Source organism: Simochromis diagramma, unplaced genomic scaffold (assembly GCF_900408965.1).
Source record: "Simochromis diagramma unplaced genomic scaffold, fSimDia1.1 OVJJ01000101.1, whole genome shotgun sequence".
NCBI classification, from domain to species: Eukaryota; Metazoa; Chordata; class Actinopteri; order Cichliformes; family Cichlidae; genus Simochromis; species Simochromis diagramma.
This window is the reverse complement of record NW_024387039.1, coordinates 52,187-60,348: the sequence shown is the minus strand read 5'-3', so window position 1 is coordinate 60,348 and position 8,162 is coordinate 52,187. Positions and strand designations below refer to the sequence as shown.

General features: G+C 35.4%; 1 long non-coding RNA gene across 1 annotated transcript; it reads left to right on the top strand.

Moving 5' to 3' along the window:
* The first annotated feature begins 499 nt into the window (after positions 1 to 499).
* On the top strand, positions 500 to 4,224 carry LOC120741027. The gene is made up of 3 exons (XR_005697539.1): positions 500 to 2,269; positions 2,538 to 2,621; positions 3,882 to 4,224. It is a non-coding gene; the product is annotated as an uncharacterized LOC120741027 (long non-coding RNA).
* The last annotated feature ends 3,938 nt before the right edge of the window (positions 4,225 to 8,162 follow it).

Here is an 8,162-nt window from a genome sequence, read left to right as displayed (position 1 = left end):
TTTAATGGTGTCAATAGCAGACCTATTAGTCTGCTCCCGTTCTAAGTAAAATTATGGAGAGGATTGTCTATGAACAAATTCAACATTACCTAACAGAAAATCAGTTACTCACTCAGTTTCAACATGCCTACAAACCTGGTTACTCCACCAGTTCAGCTCTCATTCACATGACAGATAACTGGTACAAATATCTAGATAATGGGAATTTGGCCGGGGTGGTATTTTTGGATTTTAGTGCTGCATTTGATTTGATAAATCATGATCTTTTGATAGATAAACTACAATGTTATGGATTTTCACCAGCTGCTTTGTGCTGGATGGAAAGTTATTTGTCTGGAAGAAGGCAAAAGGTTTATTATAATGGTTATTTCTCTGAGGGCTGTGAAATGAACTGTGCTCTACCCCAAGGCAGCTGCCTCGGTCCACTTCTCTATTCAGTCTTTACAAATGATTTGCCGTATGTCCTGGATAAATCTCGTCTTGTAATGTATGCTGACGACTCCATGTTTTATTCTGCCAGTAGCTACTCTGAATTGACAAGCGTGTTACAACTAGATTTGCTGAACGTGTTTGATTGGATAAGTAAAAACAACATGATTTTAAACGTGTCTAAATCCAAATCCATGTTAATAGGAAGTAGAGTACGCTTAGTCAACAGCCCACAGCTAAACCTTTCCATAGCTGGATCGGTATTAGAACAGGTCACCCAGATTAAATTACTTGGTGTTACCATAAACCACCACCTTTCATGGTCTCAGCACATCAACTCTGTTATTAAGAAAATGGGACAGGGCATAGCGATAGCTAGGAAATGCTCCTTTTATATCACTTCTTCAATTATGAAAGATGTCATTAATGCACTAGTATTATCTCATCTAGAGTACTGCTCAGTCATTTGGTCAGCAGCTAATAAGACAGATCTGAACTTCAGTTAGTCCAAAATAGGGCGGCCGGATTAGTGTTAAGGTGTTCATATTATACAAGTATTGATAAAATGCACGATAAACTTTCTTGGCTTTCTGTACAAGCTAAATTATACTATGGCTTACTTGTATTTTTAAAGAAAGCAATACTGGTAAACACACCACACTTTTTTATGCTCAGTTGCAGTATCCAGATGAAATACATAATCATGCTACACGATTCTCAACTAACCACAATTTAGTAACTCCTCGAGTTAAAAGTAACTTTTTGAAAAACTCTGTTATATTCAGAGCATCTTTTCAGTGGAATAAGTCGCCTTATGCAATTAGAGAATTGGCTTCTATTCATAATTTTAAAAATCACCTAAAAGCCTATTTAGGCAGTTTTTAATTCATTTGTAAAAATTGTAAGAGGGTAATGTCACTTGTAATGGAAATTGTGTATTTTGTTTGAGTGTTTTGGGTTTTTTTTTTTTGGGGGGGGGGGGGGGTTATATAATTTTTAATATTCACATGTTTACATCTTCAGAATTGTAAAACCTTATTGTGGATGTAAGAGCCAAATTATGTGGACAATTTGCATCCAACATGTAACATTTTATTTGGTGGTATTTGATGGTTTGGGCCCCAGGAAGACTAGCAACCACTGTTGTGGAAGCTAATGGGGTTCCTTATAAATAAACAAATAAACAAATAAACTAACAAATTTTTTAGAAATAAATTTGATTTTAATACATAACTTAATAACTTTTCCTATGTAGGCTTATTTCCTTGAACCTGAAACACAAATTATAAGACTGTTGCTTTGTCCATATCTTTGACTATAATGGTGCGTTAACAATAATATGATTAGCCTGTTTCCATCCGAGACCATTTCGCTCACCCCAGTGGTTTTAAATATATCATTTCGAGTAATACAGGAATATGTAAATATAACAAGTGCATGACAAAAACTGTTTGTTTGGCAAATACATTGAAGCCTTTGTTTTTTAATTTCTTATTTGTGTTACAGAAGCTCCACATTTTCATCCTTTGGAAAGGCAAGTTTTATTCTTAAACAATATTTTGAAGTTATATAGTGTAAAAAAATTAAAGTATAATTTTATAGTTCTAGATCTCTCTATTTTATTTAATTGTTTTACTTGCATTTACAGACACGGAAAATTCGTCTGAAACACGAACATATAATAAAATGCATTGAGACTTTCTCCGAACCACAAAACAGAAAGAAACACAATGTTCACCGAGGAGACGCATTCTGGAGTAACGTGTGCAAAGACTTGGGAGTGCCAAACAATTGTACAAATCATAAAAAACTTAATCATGTTGCTCTGCACTACCAAAAGGTAAGCACTCTATGATATCTATGTTTAGAGTCTGAATACTACTCTGGACTTAGTATTTATCAAGGAGAGTGGCAAACATTTTTAAGCTCTGAATGAATTACAGAGCAAAAATTGAGTGAGCAACAGAAGTTTGTTTAGACCTGAAGAACAGTGGATGAATAATAAAAATTGTGCCTTGCACAGGCACACCTAAGTATAACTAGGTGGAAGGATACTGTTTTACATTACAGATAGATGAAAACGTAATTACTACATGTGTATTAAACAGAGAATCATGGAAGTCATGCACAAACCAAAAAGTATCGATGTTGAAGGTGATAGTGGGACCTCCGGAGAGAACACATCTTCTCTGGTACGTATTTCAAAACAAAATTACATGATTTCTTTGATGTTACATATATTGTTATGAATTCAAAAGTTACATTTTTTTTAATTGTATTAATGTTTAGATTACATGGTTAAACAATCATTTACACATGAATTTATGGTTTTCTATCAATTGTAGTGTAGTGTTTAATAATAACACCTAACATGAGACATATTGCATTAATGGATGGAGGCACAAAAAACAGGAACCGTTGTTTTTTGAAGGGCAAACGCATATGGCTCTAGCCACCTACAGTACACCCATTCAAGTCTTTGAGCAGGGTACATTAAGATTGTTTTTTTTTTATTATTTCAATTCTGCTGTTTCACTAAAGGAATTTCTATGTTTTGCTTTTTGGGTGTTACACTTTTTTCCTTCACATTTTCATGCAGATTTTAACGTTTACTCTAAAATGTAAGTTAAATCAACCACCAATACCTTTAGCACTGCCTACCTTGTGCTTCAATATTGTATCAAACAAATATAAATTATTTATATTTGCTACTGGGTGGCTGTGGGTCAGGTTGTAGAGCAGATATACTCGTCGATTCCTGGCTCAGTCTGCATGCCAAATATCCTTTGGCAAGATACTAACCCCAAGTTGCCCTCTGATGCGCTCATCGGAGTGTGAATGTGTGTAGATGTTTATTAGTTTGCACTTGATTTTAGAAGTGCATGTATGAGGTGTTGTGAATGTGGTATGTTGTACAGAGCGCTTTGAGTACTCCGGGAGAGTAGAAAAGCAATATATATAAATCTGTCCATTTATCATCTATGTGTGTGTGTGTGTATCAATCAGTCAATCTTTATTTATAAAGCACTTTTCATACAAAGATGTAGCACAAACTGCTTTACATGGTTAAAAGCAGCCCACCCTGCCCTCCAACTCACTCCCCACACTCTCATTAAGATAAAGTAAGTAAATTACTTGTATTATGTCCACACTGCAGAAGACAATATTTTCATATAAAAGCTATATAAATATATATAAGGCTTCACAACATTGTGGTGTTCAACAAAGATTGCTTTAAACTCTACTAAAGAACTTGCTGTGACACCATGCAATACAGAGTAGTTGATTTCACATTTCTATTATCCAGTTCCCATGCCTTTTTGCATAGGTTATATAAACATCTATTATATTTGTAATATAGAGTAAGCTCTATGCTAAACCTTTTAAACTAAAACATGTAGTTCTTGTTTTACCTCACTATACTCATGAGTTAATAATTATTTCACACTCAGGATGAAGGAAACACTGGCGACGAAACACTGGAGATGTGTCCATCTGCAATGGAAGGAAATGAATCTCTCTATTTGCTCAAACAGGTTGGAATTATTTATTACATTACTTTTAACTACTTTTACTCGATGAAAACAATGTCTCTATTTAAAAATTATTTCTTTGTTTGACAAATAAAATGATACTCAAAGGATGTTGTGGAGAACAGTGATGACAATGGCATTGTCCTAAACATTTCTCCTGAATTGAAACAAACTGGTGTGTCTCGTCTTAGACTGTGACTGACTGGTCTTGATGGTATGCCTCTTAAATCCAAAACTGCAAAATGGGTGTACTGACTTAATGCCAGTGGCTACAACATTAGTCCACTGCATACCTTTGAAAAGCCTCCCTTTCTGTGGTTTTTTTAGGTCTTGCCAGTCTTTCTGGTCAATGAAAAAAAAAACATGGCTGCTGTGGCAAAGAGCATTTGTAGAATTCCTCTTCAGCATTACTACTTTCACTTCTGTTTGATGAATTTCTACTGCAGTCCTATAATGCATGAAAAAGAATTTATTAAAAATAGGTGATGTAATTTCATGACAGAAATGTTATGTGGAAAATACTTTACCTTTTCGAGGGATGTAGACGATTGTGATGGAGAGGCTGTATTCTCATGTACGGCATACTGCCGTTTTAAGGATTGTCCAGTGACTGTGAAAGTGAAGGTTAAAGATGAAAAAACCCTGAAGGCTGATGTGCTTTTCCAAGGAGGTGAGGTGTGCCACAACACAAAGGAAATAAAAACAAGACTTCCAAACGAAGTCCTTCAGAGAGTGCTCCTGCATCCAAAAGGTATAATGCTGTGGTCCAAAAAAACACTTTCAGTGTTTTACCAGCGGTGCAAAGATGACATAGTATATTTTGATGCAACAGGAAGCATTATCTCTAAAGATAATGCTTCTGCTACTCCGTACTATGTGTATGAAGTTCTAGTTAGAAATCCCTTCAAGGGATCATCACCTCTACCAACAGCAACTTTTGTAACATGTGACCATACCACTGCTTCTGTTACATATTTTCTACAAGCATTTCAAACAGAGCTTACACGAATGTATGGAAGCAGGGCAAACAAAAGGCCAGTAATGATCATATGTGATGGCTTACTGGTGCTTCTCCAGTCCATTGCTGTAACATTCTGCAGAGCAAGTTTGGAAGACCTTTTGGAGCGATGCTTCCAGGTTATCACAGGACAGTTAGACACGGATAACTTCAACATACCCATTCTCCACCGGTGTTTGAGTCACATCATGAAGAACGCAAAGGATCTTTGCAAAAAGAGGTATTTGTGCTAGAGTCTGTGAGTACGATTGTTATTTTTCTGTTTTAAGTATTTCTTTGGTGTTAGTGTTCTTGCCCTTGTAGTTATTGTTGACTTGCTAATTCATCTCTATTATAATTATATTTTGTTAATGTTGTTTCTGCTAATGATTAGACTTTGTTTGTGTTTAGTATGCATGCTTATTGTTTATATGCTTTTTTTCACTATAGACTACAGAAACACTACAAATTTGGTATGCACGTTTTTGGATTACTGGCCTGTTCTTCAGACTTGAAAGACATGGATGGCATCATTATAAGTGCAACAGTTGTTTTCAAAAGTCCATGCAGTGGACCAGAAGTAGCGATGCGCGAATCATGAACGAATCGTTCAATACTCGCGAATCACTTTACTGACTCATGAATCATGATTGACAAGCCCAACTGACTCACTGACTCATCCCTGTTGCTGTTAGCAGCAATGTATCTAGCTTATAATTAAAATTGTGGAGAAAAACACAACATCCAGTATCGTAACAAAAAAATTTCTGCTCTGAACTGGAAGAAAAAAACCTGAGTAGAAGCTCAAATCAAGAAAATAGCTCCTCAGTTCACAGTAGCATCGCTCTGCTAACATGCTAACAGCACATTTGAGCTACTCACCCCCTCCCTCCTGTGCTGAGTCATAGAGCGAACGAATCACTCACTCACTCACTCACTAACCCCCTCCTTCCTGTGCTGAATCGTAAGCCTAAGCGAATCACTCAGGACTCACGAGCCCCCTCCCTCCTGGCTCACAGCTCCTTCTTCTTCTTCTTGGTTGGCAACCAATGTTAAGGCGCATTACCGCCCCCTGGCTCACAGTGCAGTGGACATTTAGATGAGAAAATATATATTTAACACATTTAAGGAAAATACTAATAAAATAAAATAAAATAAATGTTTATTAAGCAATTTTGAAAGGAAATTGCTTAATTTAAGAAATGTTTTTGCTCTTTTTTGCTCTATAAAATAGTCGTTTTCTTTTAGAATCATTCATCTTAGCAGTAGGATTTACATGAAAAGAGAAACAAATTAAGTTTGAGTGAAAATGTACATTTTTTGCACTCTCTGGTCGACTGACTCAGTGAATCAAATGACTCAAACAACCCGATTCACTTTGGTGAGTGACTCATTAAAACTCGATTCAGTAAAAAGAATCAAATTTACCATCACTAACCAGAAGTGAAAAAACACCTGCAGAACCTCAAAATGCTGATCGATCAGACGGGGAATGGGGATGCTGAAGAAATTCAGCTTGGATTTCAATGGTTAAGATATTAATTGTGTTCATGATATAGTGTGGCACCAATAACATCGTTTTGTAGTACATTTCTGTGTTTTTAAAACAGATTAAGACTTTCTTTAAGAATCAAAAAACATTGTAATTATGTGATATTTAAATTTTTATTTCAGACAGATATAGGTCATTCATCACTTAAACAGCACTTTGCCGAAGTAATTGCCAGTGCCCACCTTGATGTGACTGGACCACCGAATGTGTACTATGCACCAGCATTCATTTCAAGTATTTCAAAGTACTTTCTACCACATGCTACCTTGTGGTCAGGAATGCTGCTTGGTATGTCTTGTTTTGGTCAATCAACACTTATATGTAGTTATTGAAGTGCTTTATTGATTAAAAATTCTGTTTTTCTTTAGGAGACCTTGGACGGCATGGGAAAGGCTCAGCGTATGGCTTTCTCAGTAAACGGTACAATAGTGTGTCGCAGTTGAAGAAGCAGGTAGAATAAGTTAATACAGTAAAAGAAACATTATGCTGAATTTGGCCAAAGTATAAATGATGTCATTACCATTTTCAGAACTACACTGAAGACAATCGAACGCAAGGGATCATGGAAAAAAGTCAATGGGACCTGAAAAGGATTCGCTTTGAACGAAGGCGTCTCACTAGACTAGATGACTTTGTGCAGATATATCAAAGGAAACATGATGCTCTTCTCCGAGAATATGGCGATGTAGGCAAAAAAGGATGAAGGTGAGGTTTAAAGAGGATAATTAAAATTTTGGGACAGATTTGGTGCAGTTTTTACACAACGAAAGTCATTCGCACTGGTGTTGTTGAATTGATCAAATCTGTAATGTATATTCCCATTCACATTAGAAATTGTCTGTTTTTTGTGCATGCTTTAGTCTAAAATGTCTTTGGTACTGTCGTTGTGACTTTGTGTTATTAAAAAAATTTTCTCAACTGCATTACATGTGGTTAGAATGACATTTCTGATGTGATAAATATAGGAGATTATTTGACTAACAACTGTAATTAAACAAAAGACAGGAAGCATTAAGCATTTTACGGTCCAATAAATTTGGGATTACAGTAAATGTCCTTGACGGTTTGCATGTTCGTAATCTTTTGTACATGAAGATCAGATCTAAAAAGTATTGTTAATTATTTCAAAATTATACTTTTCAGTCTTACCGAGTGGAGACCGAGAAGTGGAAGAAAAAAAAGTAGAAAACAAAAAGGCTTCTATGTAACTCCTCTGATGGGAAAACGAGTCAAACAGGTAAGGTATCATCATTTTTTCTTTCATCTATGCATGTCACTAAAACATTTTCTATTTGAAAGGTTGTGTGTTGTAATCAAATTTAAATGTATGCTTTGCTTTTTTTTACAATTGTTCAATTAGGCTTGTAAAAATAATGTAATCGTACTGTAATTCTCTTTATGCTCCTGTGATTTAATTCATTTTATGCATGTTTATGAAAGTAAATAACGATGTTAACTATACATAAATGTACAGTAATTATAACTCATCTATGTGTTAAAACTGCTTTGTATACATCAAATAACCATGTTATGTGCCATAATACATTTTAGAATTAAAAACATCATTAGTCTTTCACAGCTTTTAGGAAAACTTTGGTAATGAAAATCATGATATTGTAAGCTCCACACATGGCAACAGCTACCCAGAAAA